Genomic DNA, 22,201 nt, shown 5'->3' with positions numbered 1-22,201 from the left:
TATCATCTTGCTGTCGCCTCACCTTAGTATGCAACCAAAAAAAAATGTCAAAAAATTAAAGTTCATTCTTCACCACCAGTCTTAATTCCTCAACTCGTCATAACCATGTCTTCTTTAAAAATTAATGATTGCCAGCATTTAGCCACCGGTTGTTGCTATGAAGATCTATGCAAAAAGCAAGGATCCCTATAGAGTGTGTGATATATGGAATACTCTTTATTACTACAATAAAACTTACTGACATTTCAATACTTCTGCAAATAGCATTATAGTATCAATCTTCTGAATTAGGTTGAAAATTAAGTTGTAAATTAAAAGAAAGTGTACTTTGGAATACAACATGATATGTCACCTAGAGAAGGACCTTTGTGCATAACTGAGCCGAGCTGGGAACAGAGAGATGAGCCCAGTGCCTCAGCAGTGCTGCTTGCATTCTAAAGATCTAGGTTACACCACAAGAATTCATCCAGAAACCCTGATACCCTATCCCGAGGGACATTTTCTTTCACTGTAAAAAGTCAAGGGATTTGACAACAGCCTTTTATGAATGCAATGAAACCCCTCGTCTTAATATATTTTTCTCTCTCACCACATTCTCACCATACATTTCAAATAGGGCACATAGAATAATAAATACCTTATAAATACATGGAAATTATACATCCATCGTGCTTATACTGTATATACACACATATAAAAATGATTACCTTCATTGTCTCACCAAATACAAAATTACTCTTATTCCCACACACTCTCAGCCTGGTCTTCAAAGAGACTCAGGGCAGAGAGCCATCCACGGCACTAACTGACAACTCCCATGGCTTGGGCAGCTTTGAAACGATTCAGTTCGGAGGCTAATGTCACATACTGTAAATTGCAAAAAGCTTCAGATCGGAGCCAACACCAAATGGTGAGGCAAAAGACTACTGACTTTCAAGTATGTATTTGTTGAAAAGTGTCTTAAATCGTTTCGACCCATCTTCCACAGCATTCTCTGTACCCATAAGATGTGACTACAGAGATAAAACAGAGCTGTTCTTTGATGAAAATCCAAACTAACTCCAGCCCATGACCCATTTCTCATGCTTCCTTGCCTGTTTCTTTAGACTGGAAGCTCCTTGGAGGAGGTGTCTCTTTCTCTTAGATCCCACAGCACACACCGGTCACGTCTTCAGAGATCTACACATAACCAGGCCAGGGCTACTAGAGAGGTTTCATCTCAAGAGCCAACTCTGCTCCCTTGGCAGTGGCAGGCTGTGATGAGCAGGATTCTGGAGGCAGAGTTTTGACTTAACAGGAAAAGATGGCACAATCAGCCACATAAGCAGAGAATACAGGAGTGGAAGAGATGGTCCCAATGCTGCTATCCATGCCTCTGAATTCAGAAGTCAACATACTTTCCTTAACTAACCACAAGACCATTCAGTTAAGCTGAATAAAGACTAATACTTGGAGAGTATTTCCATGCACAGAATGGGCCTAAGAAATTGAGGCATCTTCTCTAAGAGAGTTTTAACACAAATCACAAATCAAAGGGTTTCAGAGCAAAAAGAATCATGAGCTGGCCTAATCCAAGTCTTTTATTTCATAGGCAGAGAAGCCAAGACATGTTGTTAAGTGGGTCACATACAGTCACACAACTAGTGGTAGAGAAATAAAACCCCAGGTCTCCAGCACGCATGCTGTCTCCACACCTACCAGTTTACACGCCACTTGTTTTTCCTTCCTTCCCGTGTATATAATTTTCATATTTTACTGAGGTTTGATGCGTTGCTGCAGACGTCTCAGACTTTGGATTACAGGATAAAGCAAACTCAATAATCTATATTACTGCGAATTTAGGGAAACAATCTCGGAGTATGATGTATGGTAATTCAAGGTTAAGTAGAAAACAACACAAAGAATTTGCCACTTGTGCATTTTTGTGTTTTATTTTAAATAGAGAAGAAAGACATTGTAAATGTGTGCTTGAATGCAAAGAGGTTCTTTGGGCTCTTGTCTCTAACTCATGAGGCCTTTATATGAACTACCCAACATTAAAATACAAAGAGAAGGGCCACCTGGGTGGCTCAGCGGGTTAAGCAGCTGACTCTGGCTCAGGTCATGATCTTCCAATTTGTGAGTTCAAGCCCTGCCTCGGGCTTTGGGCTGACAGCTCAGAGCTTGGAGCCGGCTTCAGATTCTGTGTCTCTCTTTCTGCCCCTCCCCAACTTGCTCTCTGTCTCTCAAAAATAAACAAACATGAAAAAAAATTAAAATACACAGGCAAAAGAACCCCCTCAAAACTCTTAAATCAGCTCCTCCCATATCCAGCTTATAAATCAACTGCTTAAGTGGACAGAAATTAAAGTTCTCACTCTTTACAGCTCTCCATGAAAGAGCTCCGGAGTAGACTGAATAGATCATGGCCCTCCCAGGACAACATGGAGATGAAACAAGACTAAGGGATACCACCTTCATTACATCAGCCAGAAATCCTAAAAGGCTGTGCACAACCCCACTTTCTCTTCAACATCCAGAAACAGATTTTCAGCAAGGTTCAAACTCCCGGCCTTCCTGGGAGAATAATACATGATCACCTATAAGAAAAGGAGCGTCATTCCCACATAAAAGTTGGGGGGGGGGGGGGGGGGCGGGAATTAAATCCTCTCTGGAGAAACACTCCACAACTTGCAAAGAACCCTGGGTCACCACTACAAAAGTTAACAAGTGAAATGTAGGTCTAACATAATTTGAACAAGCTGAAATGTCAACGTTTTCCTTTTTATTTACTTCCTAGTTAAGATGGAGAGCAGCTGGTTACCTGCTCACATAAAACCACCCTGGTGCACCGGCAGAGTATCATTCCAAGCTTCTCTTCTCTAGGCAAATAATGCCAACCCCATAAAGCTCTTCAGATATATCATTTTGCAAATTATTGTTATCTCTACAGTTCCTCTGGACTTTTGCCAAATTTCCCACATCCTTCGTACACTCAGTAGTCCAGATGGCATTACAGGGGTGGGTGTTAATTGAAGAACACCTTAACTGTTTGGACATGTTATGCATCTATTACCCAACTGTCAATCTTGTAATGTTTGTTGTATGACTCTATCTTTGGGGAAATGAATGCCAAATGAAAAATTACCCTAATCTATTTCTCTTTTTATTCTCTTAGGGCTCTTTCTGATGATTTGTTAACCTGCTTCACTTTACTCTACAAGCTCAAGTCAGTCACATAACCAAAATTAACAACCAAGACCTGGAATAGAAGTAAATGGTTATTGACCGAGATACTTGTCCTCTTTGAAATATTTATCTTTTTGTCTGCTACAACCATTCATAAACATGACTGTTAACATGTACAGTAACAAAGAGCACACAATGATGGAAAGGATGCTCAACATATATTATTCTCATGTTTCTAAATTCTACTTCTATTATATGCTTTTATGAAATACCTATTTTTCTAGTAAAACCTTATTAATTCACCTAAGGCACTGCAAGTTTTGAACAATACTGAAGCTGAATTTTGTCCTATTTCTGATGGAGAACCAAATCAGGCTCGTGACAAGTGCTTAATACATTCTATGTCGACTAAATAAATAGTGCACTGCAGGATTACTGTCAGTTCCTCCCCTTCCCTGTACCTATGCCCTCTGCCATGTCATTTTGTGGTTCCTACCAGTGGAGTATTTATCCCTAAGCCACTAATAATGGTCTTGACCACAGATTTCACTATACCCATGGAATGTGGACTGAAGGGACAATGGGCCAGTTTTGAGTCTACACCTTAAGGGATCACATATCACATATTTCCTCTGTCCCTCTGTGAACCTCTGACATCTGAAATCAGAAGAGCTAGACTGGAGAGTCCATTGCTTCCAGACAAACAGACCTAAGACATGAAGCAGAGCTTTGCCAATCTGCAGACCTCTGTGGGCAGTAAAAAACACGGATCACTGTGTGCCACTAGGTGCTGGAGTATTTTTTGTTGTTGTTGTTTAGAACAGCATGGTTGTGGCAACTGACACACAATAAATGGTGCAAATAAGATTCCAGGGTAAGGTTTGACCACCTTAAGAAAAATCCATTTAGGCAGGAAAAAAATTAAAAAGTTAATCACAATGTTTAGGAGGCAGCAGGGGTAGGGGTAGTTGATTTAACACATCTTCTAAGACTCCCTTACTAGCTATAGACCTCATTTTGAGGCAATAAAACATTTTAAAAATCTAAAAATTAATTTTTGGTCCAGTAAGGACAAACCTTGGCCCCAAGTATCTCAACTACTGAAGTTTTACCCAGTGGTCAAAGAACACATGGAGAAGAACTAAGTAAGGTATGAAGGTCACTTTCCTAACCCCCATTGGAGGAATTGCTAGCAGGTGCCTATTTCGATGAACACTCTACCCTCTGCTGGTCCTTAAAATGACCATATGTTCTCTCTTTGGAAGGACAGGATAGCAATATTTGTGGGTTCTGCCGTAAGACTGAACAGCTAACTGAAGCTGTCCAGTCAGGTTAGCCCGATGATGCATCTCCAACTACTCATCATGTCCCACACCTCTCCCACAACAGCCTCCTGGCCCACAGGTGTCACATCAAGAGGACAATGAAGCAAAGCATCCCCAGAGAGATCAACTGCAGCCACGAATTCTCTTCCAAGAGCACCTCCATGTACCACCAAGGTGGCCTCTGCAGCATGGCAATAAGAGCCATGCCATTAAAGGCAAGTTTCCGTTTTATGCGCTCAAGCTTTCTATGGCAGGATCCCACGATTCCCCAGGAAACCTGATTTACCATCCCATCGCCCTGTTTTTATAGGGCTTGACTCTGCAAATGGAACTGATGGAGACCTCAAACGCGAGTCACTGAGTCCTCCGGTATAATTGCAGATTTACAATGCCTACAAAATCATTCTGTCATACTTGTGTCTTCTCAATGTCCCCCAGGAAGGGACTCCCTAAGGCTTAAGCTCCATTTGCTGCTCCTCCCCCCTCCCACCACCCCCTCACCCCATCCCCGGCCAAAAAAAGATTTTCCTCCTGTGTGCCCACTTTCCCTTACCCCAGAGTTCACACTCCAGGAAGCCCTGTAAGGATAATGACTGCTAGTGAAGACAAGGCAGTCACATGTAGAAAAGCTCACTTGTGGGGTGGCTGACAAGGTATTATGGGGAGAGATGGGACGGGAAAAGAGAGAAAAGAGAAAGTGTACTCTGAGGCATGTTGGTGAGACTTTTCACAGCTAATCACACACAAGACTGATTCACTACTCACTCTGCTCTGCTCACTCATTTTTCATATCATACTTTTCACTGCCGCATCAGCCTGTTCCACCAAGGTCAAATGAAGGGAATGATACCATGTACACCACACTGAGATTTATTATAAATGGAGTCACTCACCTTTTGTGTGGAGCAAATGGGCTCCTGAAATCACCATTTATGAACATGGACTTGAGCAACAGTCATGTGAGGAGATAGCAGGAGAGGGAGACTTCGTCCAAATGTCACTGTGGAACTCCCCTGGTCTCCTTTCCCAAGCACAAAACACAGACTGAGGCCATCCAGTAGCTTGAACTTAAGCATATGCAAGACTTTTAATCAATGTCATGGTTGAGGTTATGTCTTTGTCCTTTTTTTTTTTTTTTTTTTTACAGAGTTGGAGAGGGTCTTTCAGACAAGGTAACATTAGAGCAGATCTTTTGTTTTCTCATTTTTTTTAATGTTTATTTTCCAGAGAGAAAGACATAGTGTGAGTTGGGGAGGGGCAGACAGAGGGGGGACACAGAATCCAAACCAGGCTCCGAGCTGTCAACACAGAGCCTGATGCAGAGCTCAAACTCACCAACCATGAGATCAGGACCTGAGCCGAAGTTGGCTGCTTAATCGACTGAGCCCCACATTTGAGCAGATCTTAAATGAAATGCATCACAGGAACAGAACACTGTTCCATGATTCTTATACTCTCTAGGATGCTTTAGGTTGCAAGTAACAGAATATGCAACTAAAAGTTACTTAAACATAAGGCTTTATTATATAACAATGAAAGAAGTCCAAAGGTAAGATGCTCTCCAGGGTTAATTCATCAGTTCATGATATCACCAAGAACCCAAATACTTCCATCTTTCTGCTCTGCCACCTTCAATTCAAAACCTCCACTCAGGGATGCAAGATGGCTGCTATAGCCATCAGAGGTAGATGCAACCACACCCAGAAAATGTTCTCTCTTTTTCACAGAGGAAAACTTTCCCAGAAATCTCCACCATATAGCAGATTATACCTGATGATCACTGACCATAAAAGGATCACGTGCCTGTGCCCAAACTAATCACAGGAGACTGGGGAGGAAGTACTTTCCATAATTCCACGACATGAAGGTCCTTCAGTGATACGAAGGGTTAATTACATGAATGGGGATGTGAGCACAAACATAAGGGAGAACTGAGGTGTTATTGGGAAAGCCACCAATGTGTCTGCCACAGAATAGGTTCCACATCTACCTCAGGATTTGGTACTCACATTTTCCCTACTTTTCCCAATATCCCCATGGCATCCTTCCTCACATCTCTGAGGTCTCTGCTGAAATATTAGGTTATGCAAGAGACCTCCTCTGACCACTCCATCTCAAAGAGCTGTCTGCTTACACTCATCATTCCCTAGTCTCTATGTTCATCTTCTCCATACTTATGGAGAAGTGTACACACACATATGCTCCACACACCATATGTGTGTGTGCATGTATTTGTTTACCATCAGTCTTCCCCCTGTAAAATATAAGCTCCTTGAGGCACATAATACACTCAAATATTTGTGGAATTAATGAATAAAGAAATGGAATTCACTGGTGTGCCTCACTCTTCGTCCTAATTCTCCACCATGTTGGCCATGCCAGCAAACAGTTCTCCTTGCTCTTCCCTATTTTCCTGCCCCCAGCTTTTTGCTCACACTATCCCCCTCCTGCAATGGTCTCTGTTTCCTCTTCTTCTTTAAACACTGTCTTTAAGAGCCAGCTCAAATTCCACTTCTTTCATAATGCCTGTCATGATGATTCAAACCCCACATGATCTCTCAAGAGTACTTTCAGTTTGTAAAGCTCATATTACTCCTTTCATAGTGTTTTCCTTGAACCCAAAACTGGAGCTGTAAGTACCCACAGATCTTGACTCACTCAAGGTCTATGCTATTCTTGTAACTGAGCAAACGGGAGTCCCAGAATTGTTTCGACCTGCCCAGGAATGGAACAGAACATGTAAGTAGGATGGACATCCCTCTTTGATAATTAACCAGTACAAAAATTTGTAGAATATTCTCCAGATAGCAATTTTTGATATTTGCTACATGAGTGGGTGTTTGGGGAAAATGAACAGCAAAAGAATACATAAGGGTAATTCTGTGCTAATAGGCACAAACAGATCACTCTGTCGGACCCAAAAACATGGAAGGAGGTTTCACTGAATGAGAAAAAGCCTCATTATTTCAGGAGTCTAAGTTCACTGATGGAACAGAGTATGATAGTAGGGATGCCAATAAAAGGAAATATAAAACATTAGGGAATAGAGAATTGTGAAAGATGTCAGTCACTTCACATTTTTAAGCCTTAATACCCTCATCTATAAGAATAGAATTAGACTAGATCAATTATCTAGCAGGACTTGCTTTAAAAAAACAAAAAACCTGACATCGAACCCAAAAAGGGTAACTGCTCTGGTTATAGAAGGTGCTGCTGAAATCCTCACCCTGCAAGCCTCCTACTTATCCCCAAAAATGGTACCTTCACTACTGGATGGCGTAATCTTTGGGGATGTCTTCTAGCATTGAGATAGGATAGTTCTAAAATAGATGATCATAACACTAATAGTACTTAGAATACTACAAGACTGCAGTGACTTAAAAAACAATTTATGCTAAGGCTCCAGGAAGAAGTTATTAATGTGGGGCAAATGCTGGTCTTCCAAAGCCATGATAAATCAAGTGTTCATAAACCAGCAATGGATAGATGGATGAATGGATGGGAGTGACGGAAGAAAGGCAATTTAATTCTCATTACTTGTAAAAAGAATAACCAAATTATCATTAATTGCCAATTAGACCAAAGTTTACCGCAGTTTTAATTATATAGAAAACAAGGTTAAGTAGCCTATATGCCTAAACAATAAGACTGGTAAAGAAAACTGGACCAAATACCTTGGGCAGCCACTAGCCACCATGTTTCAGATAAATTATTGAGGATATGAGAATATGTTAAAAATATATATTGATACATACGAAAGTTGCAAAAAAGATTAGGGAATGATCATAGTCTCTAAAATGTAATGTGTATATGCTTTTTATCTAAAAAGACTGAAAGATATATAACAAAATATTAACAGTGGTAACTTCTGGGGGGATTTTCTAGTTTTGTTTTGTTTTTTGTTTTTTTTTTTTTTTTTTTTACAAACTTTCTATGGTAAACATGTTTTGTTTATAATAAGAAAAGGGTTGAAATAAATTACAACTATAAAATAAAACTGAGTGAACATTCTTTTGTTTATTACCCATCCGACTTTTAAGTTCAAAGGTCTGAGAGATTTAGAGTGATATACCAGAACTATCCAGATTGACCCCAACGGAACACAGAAGGGGAAAGGTATCATCTCTCTGGACCACCTGTCAGAGTCCTAAGCATGGATCTCATCAAGTCCCCCTCCTGCATCAGAATCTCTAAGGAGATGGGCCTAAGACACCTGTACTCTGCCTCTGGGAAGCGCAGGTGAAGCGATTGTTATTAGATGTGCTGGTATATTGGCTATGACAAATAACGGCAAAAAGAAACCAGCTCTTAATCTGCCTCCACAAATCAGGGGTCAACATGTGAGGAAAGTTACCATCCTTTTCCCAAAAGTCTCCAAGATCACCTTAGAGACTACAGGTTTTCACACTACAAAAGGACCATAACTCTAAACAACCTGTTACATGGATCTGTAATTCTGAGCCATGTGTGAGCCAGCTTTAGCAAACTTAATTTATCACTTGTCAAATTTTTCAACCTTTGAAAAGTTACTCAATACCAGAATTAATGTATAATACCCAAGTGGTTGGCCAGCTCTGAACCCATGTTATCCCAAAACGATGCCGGATGTACACGGGAGGATGGCACGGCTTCCAGGCTGCCACAGACTCATCTGCACAAAGAAGGTGGGTGTCGGGTGCCTGGGTGGCTCAGTCAGTTAAGCGTCCGACTTCGGCTCAGGTCGTGATCTCGTGGTCTGTGAGTTCAAGCCCCACCTCAGGCTCTGTGCTGACAGCTCAGAGCCTGGAGCCTGTTTCAGATTCTGTGTCTCCCTCTCTCTGACCCTCCACTGTTCATGCTCTGTCTCTCTCTGTCTCAAAAATAAACGTTAAAAAAAATTTTTTAATAAAAATTAAAAAAAAAGAAGGTGGGTGTGAGTGGGGTGAAAAATCCACTTTTTCAACATCAACAGAGTGACAGATAATCCATGCCATACCTAAAAATATGTCTCATGGATCTCCATGCAATAGACAATTTACTAATTTCAGTTTTTGTTTTTGTTTTTTATTTTTTGTTTTTAACTCTCATTCATCATTTCTACCAAGTCAACAGTCCTTGTCCCAAGACCCTGTTTTAATTGTGAAGGCAGCTGATACTGCACTCTGGGCCAAAATTTCTTAGAACCGTGTTGCTACTTCAGACATTTGGTTCTAGGCAGAAACTGAGGAAATAGGTATACTCTGGAGGTATGTCACAAGAAAGATATCAGTCTCAAAACCGGGTGTGTGCTCATGTAAACCAGCACCCGTAAGGGGGAAAAAATCTTTTTGTAATATAGAGGGGAAAAAAAGCAGAGACTCTGTCTTTCCGGGCCATTTCTTTGAGGGGAAAGGGAGGAAGGGGTGTGGAGGGGAAGAAGGAAAAAACAAACTTTATTTTTGGACGGAAAATGAGTAAAGGATGTATTAGACCCATCAACATCAACTCTGAAATACAAAGTTTCCTTCAGTGTATTCCAAAATGAACAAGAGATTTTCCAAGCTTCCTAAGATCCTGGGTTCCTTGAAAGTACCAAAAACACAATGGCTCATTTTGGAACCATCACTCCTAAGGTGGACAGAATTAAATTAGGGATAATTTTTACTTTTCCAACAAGGTGTGTGGGGGGCTGTTTATGTTTCTCTTTTAGAATTTTAATAACACTAATTCTTATCGAAGAGTCCTAAACCAACCGGTCTCAGAAAATCACTTTCTTTATTCATACAATGAAACAAAATCCTAAATATACCTTTGAGAACGGTACTCAATTATAATAATTTGATTTACCTTCTATTGCTTCATACAATCACTGATTATTTAAAAAAAAAAAAAACCTCAAAAAGCTTTTGGACCATACTCTTCTTTTCTGAAATAACTGTTCTGTAAATAGTAAACCTATTATAGCATAGGCAGTACTATACCTTTTCCTCAGGGGGGAAAATTAGATTCACCTTTTTTCTGTCCCAATTATTTTCTTTTTTTTAATTTAATTGTAATAACACTTAACATGAGATCTTCTCTCTTAAATTCTTTCTCTACCTAATATATTCAAGTTTGAGTTAGAGCATACTTTCTACCTTAAAGTAAAATGTTACAAGCATTAAACATTGAGTCACTCATTAACATATAAGGACTGGACAAAGGTAGAAAGACATTTAAGTTTTTCCTGCACAAAGGAGGCATGTGTTATCATGGCTATCACACTCCTTCATAAAGCAACAATAGATCTCCTTCCAGAAACATCATTTTCAAAAGGAGCAGGTAAATATTATTATTTACTACACTAAGGCAACAATAACTGATTAAAGCAAATTTAGTGGAAACATTAAAATAATGGCAAGGGAAGAAAATGTATTCTGCAGCAACACTGTGTGAACTTATTGGAAATAATCAGCCGCTCAGTTTGAATTAAATGAGAGTGAATGTAGTGGGGTGGGGGGGGCAGGGAGGAGGGTAGAGGGAGGTTGAAAGAGAAAGCCTGGCACACACTAGCTGGAATCTGCTAGTTTCCCTCTGCCCTGGCGGCTAGGAAAATCTGCAAAGATGCAAACAATCCTTGGGTGTTCAGTTAGCAGTGAGTAAATTGCTGTGGGATCTAAGGGCGGGCATACTTTAGCAGGCAATTCCTCTCTGTCTTTCATTCTGTTTGTCTGTGTTAAATTCCCCCTCTGCCCTCATCCATTCTCACATCCAGTTCCCTGCTTTGTCCATCCATCAATCCCCTCACTTTGTCAGTGCTGACTTCATCCCAGCTCTCACAGTCGTGTTGCAGCCATCCCGAGGCCGCGGGGGAGCCCCCGCCTGCCGCAGCCTCCCTGCTTCCCGATCTGCTGACAGAGGACCCAGTCAGACGCTTGTCGTTTTCTATTGCACAGGCCAGCAAAAACACTAATACTCAACCTGATTCCTATCGTCCTGCTTTTCACCTTCTCTATTGAAGAGAATGGAAGAGAGAAAGACACAAGGAAAGAGAAATGCAGGGGGAGTGGGGGCGGAAAGAAATAGGGTGGCAGGGGTTGGTGGGTAATGGAGAGAGATGTTTGCTGAATTTTCTAGAACAATTTGCACACCAGTCAGGTGGAGGCTCAATCCAGCTTCCAGTACCACACATCAATAGAAATCACAGGGAGAAAATGTAGCACTAATTAAGGGTTGATAAGCTGTAGTCAAGTGCAGTTTAGGAGAATAAAAACCCAGCAGACTACCCAGGCCTGTGTAAGCCCAACCCTACACCACACTTTCATCGCCAGCTTAGGGAGGGAAATTTTGCAGCGTTTTTTTAGTTTTACCTTCAAAATCAAACAGATAGGCTGGGAGAAAAATATATTAGATGATTGTTCTTATTCAAAAGATCATTTGCAAAACATTTCGAAGGGGGGGCTTACTGAAGAGGAAAATAGTTACCTAGCAACAAAACTATTTTAAAACATTCTTCAGTGTACTTGCCCAATTGTGTGCTCTTAATTCAAAGATGTAGAATTCTGAGCACCTGCCGAATTATTAGAATACTTTCCCCTGAATTCTCAACTCCTCTTTTTTCCCCCCAGAAAGAGGGCAAACTTCACAATAAGCCATAATCGGAATGAGAAAAAACTTTTCAATGTTACACATTTCTTTAAATTTTACTCTTAGAGTGGAAGGCAGAATTTCACTTGAAATATGAGCAATTAAATTAGTAAAACTATTTATACAACGGTGCTTAAAATGACTTTAAAATAAAGGAGCTCAGTGGGGTAGGTTTTTCTGTAATTACTGGTAATTGCAACTAGCATTTTGAAGGTCTTACTACCTACAAGGCATTTTCATATACGTTATCCTCACCACCAAACCACTCTCCAGGGATTGGTCCTGCTTTTTGGAATGTAGAAAGCAGAAGCCCAGCCATTCAACAACTTTTCCCAAATCATAATCATTCCCCACTGCCAAGTAAGGACCATCAGGATTCAAAAATGGCTGTTAGAATTCCAACTCTTTGCCCAAGAGATGGGCACATCCAGTTACCTAGCCCCAAAGCTTCTTTGTAATTAAAGAAAACCTGAAAGATCCTCTGGGATAAAAATGACTTAACCTGTTTCTCTATCCAAAGCATGACCACAAAATATTGAGAGGGGTGTTGTAGTACAGCACCCCCAATTCTTATTCAGGGAGATTATTTGGTTTTGTATTGAATGCAACAAACGACTTGTGCAAACAAACCAAGAGAAGTTTCCAGAAGGCCACTAGTGATTCGGGAATAAATGTGTTGCCTTTCAAGGCACCGACGCTGAAGAGCTAAGTACTCGCTTGGATGATTAAGTTTTGGTGTGTGTTAGGAAATGAGTAGCAGCATCCTGTGGCCACCACACCTCATACCAAGAAGGATTTGGGAAGCAAATGGCAAATTATTCACCAGGGCTGTACAAGCACAGAATGAAGAGAAAAGAGGACTGGAAAGCCAGCAAGGCCTCCCTGGTTTCCAGTCTCAACTCAACACTACTGTCACACATCTAATCCAGAACCTTCACCCACAGCTAGTTCCTCATTCCTTTTGTTTTCTCAAACCCACATGCCCAGATGGGCTTTGGCTGTGACACAAGAGGCCAGGGGAAGGGGAGAAGAAAAGGCAGCGGCACAAAGTCTCCTCTGCGTTGCTACTATACACATCAGACATCTCTAATTAGACAGCAACAAAATTTTATTAATAGGATGGACATTATAGAATGAGCTTGTTATAAATGGGCCCTGTCAGGGCCTTATTCAGCTACCAAATGAGTATTCTCAGTTCAGTGCTCTCATCTGAGGCATCACGCCTAGTGCTGGATAACAAATGATTGCTATTAACCGTATTGTTAGTAATGATGGCTGAAAACAAACAAAAACCCATAAATAACAGTCTACAGAAAAATTAACCCATAAACTTGATAGATATCCAGCTGAGAAATAATAAATGACACTTTGGGGCCTGCTGGGAGAAGCTAGTGGTTTTTGTTTTCCTCTCTGTCATTAACACATTTTCTGTGCTAAAAATTAGATTCTGATATATAATTATCAACGCTCCCAGATATTAATTCTGCTATTGCTCCCTCGGTTTCTCTTCTGGCTGGGCTATAATGTTATTCACAGATTACTCTGAGAAAACACATCAAACACTTAACAGAACAGGTCAAAGTGACAAGCGGCTTCTGCTGACAACATCAACCTGCACCGTCTTTTTAACCAGGGACACAAAACAAATTTCTCATATTAATTAACTAGGGTTTCCTTCCAGCCACAACAGGCCTGTACAATGTGATGTGAGCTAAGCAAAGTCCCCACTTCTCTAATGAAGGCGGCCAAGGGAAGCGAGGAGTGACAAAATTATCTTGCATTTATAGCATTCAAATCCACATTCATTAATGTCTTTTAGGGAGGAGACAGGGTTCAAAACAACTTTCCAACAGCAGAGCATCTCTCACCTTGAGCCCCTTCCTCTCAAAGGGGCAAGCACAAGCACACGTAAATGAGCACGTAAGCAAGAGACCTTCCCTTAAAGGAGCCAGAATTTCAGCCACGGTATGCGAACTAGCACTGTCACTGAAAAGGACGTCAACTTCCCAAATGCCATGACTTCCACACAATTAATTCACCTTGACCAGAATACCATCTCACCTATCAGTGGCTCGTATGTGCCAGGAACTACCAAATGAAGTGAAATTCGCCAGGCTCCTCCATAGACTGGCCCATATCCTGTCAACAGACAACACACCTCAACACACACACACACACACACACACACACACACACACACACACACAGCACTCTCATGCACATATGTCAAGTCCTTATCACCAGTATGGGCATTACAATGCCATCTATTCTATGAATTTCTTCTGTTGTCTCTCTGACAATTTAATTTCAGGGAAAATAACTGGGGTGGCAGGGGGGGAGGGAGGGAATTTATTTTAAATCAAAAATATGAAGCTACCCAAGCTAGAGAATATATATATAATTGTTCCGTTTGGTTAAAATTAAGATGATGAAATTTGGTAAGACTAAAATGAGGTGGGGGGGTGGCTCATGAAAATAGGTCAGTACAAGTAAGTGAATAAATCAGCAGGTATACCCTCCATTTTCCAAGCCTATCCTCCTACTGGGGGGGGGGGGGGGAGGGAAGAGGCCGCAACTTCCTAGTCCTAAACAAATGCCTTCAAACACAAGCTCTTTTATCAGTTGGGGAACAAAACATCATAACGGGAAAATTGTTTAAAATTAGGCAATATGGCTGAGTCTCGAAAACGCAGAAGCAAAAACCAAGGGAGAGCAAGGATTAATGCAAGCAGCAGAGAAGAGAACATAGGTAAAAATCAAGAGAACTGAAGCTGCCATGTGAAAAGCTGGGGGTGAGGTGTTTTAACCCGCAAGTTAGAAAACCTTGGCAGTCCCCAGCAGTGGTGGGATGTTCCCTTCTTCCTTTCAAGCTCCATCAAGGAACCTGGGCTGGCCACGATCTAAATACTATTTTTGAGATGGGATTTTTTAAAAATAAGCAAATGATCTCCCGTCTCCCATGCCTTGTTGTTAACCCCCGCACCTCATCCCTCTGATCATGCTGCCTTGATGATAAGAGCCTACACTGCAAATCCCTCACCCTCCATGCACTCCATTTTCTCAGTATCTGGCATTGTGATATTAAATAACTATAAAACTAGAAAGCCAAAATAACTAAATCACCTGGCAGCCAATTTCTGAGAGTTAAACCACAAACCCGGAAAATGGTGGAGTGTGTTGAAATAATGTAAAGGAAACCCATAAATTCAAACTTTATGTTCTGTAAAGAACAAATATGAAAAAGGCATCAAAATAATGAAAGATTGTTTATGTATTCTGGCATGAAATGGGAATGTGTTATGAGAGAGAGAGCAGTGGTGGAGACAGATCGACGAAGCTGACAGTGTGGTATTCATCCTGCACGGTGGAGCAGACGCCCCGCTAGTGGCAGTAGACAGCGCAATAAATCAAGGGCTCTCGAAGCTGTACCTACAGCTTATTACATCCAAGATGACAAATAAATAATAATCCCTGTCAGAGCGGCCCTTTGCTCAAGGATTGAGCCTGAAACCTTTGGCTCATCACTTCTCATCTTAAGTGAAAACACTAGAACTAGGGAATTGGAGGCCACGGTTTGCTAAGCTCATGAAACACAAAACAAGCAGGACCCGGGAACTAGGACTGAACAAGAAAGGTCAAGAAGGAAGGAAGGATAAACATTTAAATAATCCTGACCGAGAGGGGGGAAAGCAGCAGAGTGAATGTGGGTTAACATGTCCTAATCATCAGGGGGTGAAAAAACACCCAACACCGATTCCTTGTCCCCACCCCTAACAGGAAGAAATTCTAGGCTTCATTTGAAACGTAGTACCAGCAGCAAAGAGGCAGGGTCCTAGAGGCTCCAGGCTACAAACATCAGTGGCCAACACCCTCCCAACTTCTCACCACCCCATTTGCCCTCCTGCCTTACTTAAAAGCGAACCAAGAGGTAGAAAACCATCCACCCCATGTAGTAATAATCCCAGCTTCCTCACAGCATCAAAGGAGAGGCGACTGCTGTCCAGGGCCAAGGCAAGAGGAAGACTGAATCACACAGCCATTCCTGCTTCCCAGACTGCTGGCTTGGTCACCTCCTCTCCTGTCCATCACTCACTGGCTCCGCAGTGCAGGGCGGCCAGAACCCTACCACCAAATCTGCCAGGTATCCGTAGATATTATGACTTTGAACTTTTCTCTTTGAGCATTCCTGTTTTCCTACTCTTCCTGACTGGGTAGCTGGAAGGCTTTCTCCAAGACCTGAACAGTTCTTTCAGACCATCCCTCTGTCTGGGTGGGCTCTACACCTACAGTTCCCAAAATGGCTTTTCTAAGCAAGGCCATGTCTTCTCCCTGACACATCCCCATTCCTTCACTGTCTTCAGGAAAGCACAGAGGGAGCACAGTAAAATCTGATAGGGCAAAAAGGGTTCGGGCTCCGGCTTCCCCAGAACCACACCACCGCCCCCACCCCCACCACCGACACACACATACACACTCCATCTCAACCCCTGAATGTGCTGCCAGCCCCATTTAGCCAATACACCTCTGGGCATTAAAACAAAATCATGTTTTGTCACTTGAGAAAAGGGCACAAACATGGCTCTGCCAAAGGGTATAGGAATCGTTACAAAAATGTAGGTCCCAATGGCTAAAATAAATTTCTGAGATTACAAAGGGAAAAGGACCACCATTTTATGTTCATCTTAGAGGACAGTGTGGTGTCACTAATGCTTTACCTACCCACCCTTCTTTAAGACAAAGACTACATGGCAGAGTGGAGCAAGCACGAGCTTTGGTCAGGTGGACTTGAGTTCAAATTCTAACTCTGCACAAGTTGGAAGACCTCAGGCAGATCACTGGACCTTGCTGAGTCTCAGTTTCCTCATCTGGGGGGGGGAGCTACTGCTACTAATATTCAACTCACAGGATTGCTTTGAGATTCAATGAGATCAGCATGCTTGATAGTGCTTAACATATTCTGGATGCCCAACAGATGTCAGTCCTTATCCCAGTCTGACTTTTCCTAATTTTCTGCCATCTACTACAGCAGAATTTTGAATATGGTATCATCTACATGACTTTAGATCCTCTTCAAAATATCCAAAATTCTCTACAGAAACACAAGCTTCTTATAAAAATAATTTTAATCTAAAGCATATACATAGCAAAGAACTTGGACAAAATTTATCTAAGGTTTTTAAGAGATTTGGGGCTAAAAGTAGGTAGGTGATGCAATAAAGTGCAATCACTTCAACCCAATAAGGACTCTATTCCTAAGAAAATAAACAAAATTACCAAAAATTCATATGCACAAAGACATACATTATACTGTTATTATGGAAAAAAAAAAAATATGAGGACAAACTAATCAGCCCATAATAAGATTTAACAATGTTTAAAATTATTTTTTAAGTTATGGAATGTTTATTTGATGAAATAATTTCCAGTCATCAAAAATGATGATCATAAGACAACAAAGCAAGGTGCCTGGGTCCTCAGTTGGTTAAGCATCCCACTTTGGTTCGGGTCATGATCTCACAGTTTGTGAGTTCAAGCCCCACATCAGGCTCTGTGCTGACAGCTTTGAACCTAGAGCCTGCTTCAGATTCTGTGTCTCTTTTCCTCTCTGCCCCTCCCCTGCTCACACTCTTTCTCTCAAAAATAAACATCAAAAAGAAATTTTAAGAAGACCACAAAGCAACATGGCAAAATGCATATTATTTAATGTAACATGAAAAAAGCCAAACATAAAACTGACACTTCACTCTCATTTCAACTATGCTGCTTTATGCCTCTGGAAGTAGACAATATAGCACACATAATAACAGTTGGGCTGATGGGGCAGAAGTAGACCATTGTTTTTACTCTTCCATTTTTTTTTCAAATTTTTCATGATTATGTTTGATAACACTTCTTAAATTTTAAAACAATTTTAGGGGCACCTGGGTGGCTCAGTTACGCGTCCAACTCTTAGTTTCGGCTCAGATCTCAGAGTGGGATCGAGCTCTGCATCAGGCTCCACACTATCAGCTTGGGGATTCCTGCTTGGGATTCTCTCTCTGCCCCCCTCTCTCTCTCAAAATAAATAATCATTTTTAAAAACTCAAAAGTCAAGAAGTTAAATGAATTAAAAATTGGAAATCTGGGAACAAAACCTATAGCCACCAAGATTTTTTAGGCTCCCACTGCTTCCTGTCATCCAAGATACCCCTGTGGGGACCTCTAGTGAGCTGGTGGGCAAAGATGGAACCAAAGTCTTTTTGAAACGTTGCCCTCCTGGGCCAACTTGCCCACATGCCTTTTCCAGCTATCCCCTTACATGGTGCAAACTGCTCTTCCAGCCATTACTTTACCATCACACATGCATACTTTCAGCCTCATTGATGGAGTCATTCAGCCACTCCCTTTCAATAAAAAAAACTTCAGTCTTCAAAGTTTGAAGCCCCTTGTAAGATTTTACTTGCTACCATCCATTGAATGTCCCAAAGAACCATTTCAAAAGCAAGCTGTTGACAACAGCTGGAAATCAGACAAGGAGGTGAAATGAAAAAAATCAAGAAAAAGCTGTCCTCTAACTATCCCAATCTCTGAACCCCTTTCCTTGGCCAGCATACAATTTCTGGTCCTTGGATCTCCCTCCTGTTTCTTACTCTCTGGACTAAGTGGGGACAACTCTCAAGTTGGAGATTAATACCTTAATTTTCATAAACATTCCAACTCAGACAACTTGCTGATACTTTGTAGATTGGGGCTTTGTTATCAGAATACAGCTGGAGACCCTGACCTTTCATGAATACAAGGAAACAAGAAAATAACACTGGGGGTCTTGTTCTGTGTTAAGTCCTTCAATAGACAGCTTAACTCAGCAGCAACAAATTCATGAGATGACTGGACTTTTCACAGCAGCTCTCCTTCTGTCATCTAGGTAAAGACATTCTCTTTAGGCTGCATATCTATGTAGTCTAGGTACAGAAACACTTTACTTGTGGCAGTTTGAATTTCAGGTCCTAATTGATTCTCCATGTATTCACCTCCCTTTCTTCTTCACTGCTCCCTTGAAAACACACCAGGTCCAATCAACCAGTTTAGTTTACAGTTCCTTAGCTTTCTGAGTTAAAGATAAGGAACCTGTTCATGGCAGGAAGTTCCTGTCAGGGCCGAGAACCAGCACTCAGGCTGCTGGTCTTTCCACCACACCATGCTGGTCCTGATTACTTGGTGTCCATACAGCAGAAAAGTTAACACCCTCCCAGTATCTTGTAGGAAAGTGTGAAATGCAGTCCTAGACGACCTACATGAGACAAAGATTCTCTCCTGAAAAAAACTATCACTATCTCCCTAAATTGACGCTCATCCCATGGCCAACAAATGGTGACCACGAACCTCTGGGGATAGGGGGAGGGCAATACTGCATGATACCAAATTCTTAAAGCATGCCATGGTCCAAGACTAATTTTTTTAAACATGTAATTTGAAATATGTTTGGGTTCAATGGTTTAAAATGAGTTAACAAAAGACAAGTAAATAATGTAATCATTTCATACAATATTACTGTCTAAAGGTTTTTAAATATAAACATGGCAATTCTGCTAATACATATTACATACATTTGCAACAATACAAGGAAGCTGAAAGGTGGTTATTGTTGAGCTGAAAAAGTCCCAGAATCCCACTAAGAAAATAATGTGAGACAATAATGCATATTTCAGGTACACACTATAACTGACTTAAATTATTATGGATGTACTTCATACTTAATTACCTTTCTAAAATATGTCGGGGTATTTTGTCATAAACTCTACAGAGTCTGCTGTACCTCTGCTAAACACTGCTCTGAAATGCAAACCCTTCGCTAATGTTTTTATTTGAATAACTTATTACCCAATATAGCAAGCATCAACACATTTTATAGAACCAGAACTTGGCTCTCTGAAATTCCTCCTACCCTAATGCCAGTCACTGTTGGGAGCATTTAGTTATAAATTGTCTTTCAATAAAAGTAAAAGCTCCCAAAACAACAAAATGAAAAGACACAGCAGCTTAAATCAAGGGAAGTCAATTTCCACATGCCGATCCTAAATATTTCATGGCCCTATTTTATTCTGACATTTGTAGATGACTAAAGTGTTACAAAGGAAATAAAATGCTGATTAAAGAGTTCACTGTCATAAAGGTTACTGAATTGTAAATGGCCCTTTCCATCTTCCTGTTAATAGGTACCCAGCTGTAAACATCATGAAGGATGTGACGGGAGGGCGGCTTCCCTCCTTTAGGAGCTGTATATACATTAATCACTGAATCACCAAGCCATGCTTAATTGCAAGCTGTATATCACACAAATCCATGGTAAGTAGAAGGAAACTCATTATTGCTGCTTCATAACTACTGGGTACTTCTCATTTTAACCTCCTCACACCTGGGACACTTTGTTGCTCTATAACAGGAATGCAGAAAGGGTATTACACCACTAATTACAGCCCATACCAGCACCCCCACCTGAGCTGCCTGAAAGAAAAACGGAACTGTCTCAGATCTGCAGCCATCTCAAGCTTCTGCCTCATTGCCACTAAGTGAGTTCTTATATGTGGCTTCCTGTAACCGCCCCCCTTCCCTTCCTGGGGACAACATGTTGAAATCCATTACTCCTTGAGAGTTTACAGAACTGTTTAAATGATAAAGAAAAAAAAAAACCTGCAGTATATTTTGCTTTGACAAAATTATTGATTTAAATCCCATACAATAGCACAATACTATTTAAAGGTCAACCCAAGAAAAATGAGTTTACACCCGAACAGAGCTGAGCTTATCTGTCATGAAAGTGTAATGATGTGTTTATTCCCTCACTAGGGTGTATATATTTTTCAGGAAGATATAACAGTCTACTTGCAGGTGAAATCTGCTCTTAAATGGGAATTTCAGGAGATATTTACATTTCAGATGGTGGAGCTGATATCCAAAGCCCTGAGACCCATTTCTGTACTTACTAGTCAGGTGAGTATTTATTTTCATTGCCTAAAAATTATTCTTCTCACTCCCAGGTCAAAAACGAGACATACACTTGAAAACTATAACCACAACTCATAGGGGAATCTTTCAAGAAGGCTAAGGTTGCAAACAGAATGCAAAGGTTACCATGATAACAGTCTCTTCTTATGTTTTGGTTTCTCTCTCACATTTCAAAAACACAGCAATAAAATGTTCTAAGTTCATTATGTCTGCAAATATTTGTTATTAATGAGTCTGTATATTTGTCTTTTTTATTTTTCAAAACACCAATTGATATATAATCTGCCCCATTACTACCACCATCACCCATCCTCAGTTGACCTCTAAAGGAATTCAGACCCGGGCCTCACTGGAATGGGGTAAAGGGGATGAGGCTTGATACTCTGCAACCAGGTCACAGCCCCTAAAGCAAACCTGGTCTATGGCCTCTCCATTGAACTCAGTTCAACCAACATTTATTGGGTGCCAGGTAATCTGCTGGTTGTGACAATACAAAACACATTACCTTCTCTCCTTCTCTCTTGAAAAGCCTCAGTCATTAATCTGGCAGATGGACTGAGCACCCATTATTTGTGCCTGGTACTGTGCAGTGACTTCTCAGGGACAAGAAGTCTTACAGGGCCCACAGACACTGAATACACAAATACAAGTGGAAGAAATTTCTGTGGACATCCAGGATGCTAGGGGAGCAATATACACCAAGGGAAGCCAAACCAGTCAACATGGTTCAAGGAGGGGCTTCCTTATTTGACAAGAGACTTGAAGGATGCAAAGGCATCAGCTAGATGAAAATGAACAGGGTAGAGTAAAGGAGTAGCAAGGGCCTGGGCAAGGACCCCAACACAAGACAGAATCTTCCACAGAAAAAAGAGTTGCATACGATATGTGATCTGGCTGAGGGTAGGAGTCACAAGAAACTCTTGCAAACAGTAAGAGTTCTGAACCTAAGAGGAGCCACTAGAAGATGCCCAGTTGGAGAGTGCCATGACCTGAGGCAATATGGAAACCAGATTAGAGGTAAGTAAAAGTTACTGTTGCAATTCCCCTCTAGGAGGCTACTGGAGCAGTGGGGTCAAGAACAATAGGGGTCAATGTCAGTGACCCAAAGAACAGCAAAGAAACTATCCTACTACTCCATC

At 41.1% G+C, this 22,201-nt stretch overlaps 1 protein-coding gene and 1 long non-coding RNA gene across 2 annotated transcripts in view; one reads left to right on the top strand and one right to left on the bottom strand.

Annotated features, from left to right (window-relative positions):
* The window catches only part of LRMDA (leucine rich melanocyte differentiation associated), a 1,032,219-nt gene that overhangs the window by 758,653 nt on the left and 251,365 nt on the right, over positions 1-22,201 (bottom strand). The window lies entirely within an intron of this gene.
* LOC122492891 lies at positions 9,346-21,278 on the top strand. Its single transcript, XR_006299782.1, has 4 exons — positions 9,346-10,772; positions 20,273-20,402; positions 20,500-20,626; positions 20,994-21,278. It is a non-coding gene; the product is annotated as an uncharacterized LOC122492891 (long non-coding RNA).

The sequence above is a fragment of the Prionailurus bengalensis genome, chromosome D2, assembly GCF_016509475.1.
Source record: "Prionailurus bengalensis isolate Pbe53 chromosome D2, Fcat_Pben_1.1_paternal_pri, whole genome shotgun sequence".
Taxonomy (NCBI): Eukaryota; Metazoa; Chordata; class Mammalia; order Carnivora; family Felidae; genus Prionailurus; species Prionailurus bengalensis.
The sequence above is the reverse complement of the archived record's forward strand: the minus strand, read 5'-3'. Positions and strand labels throughout refer to the sequence as shown.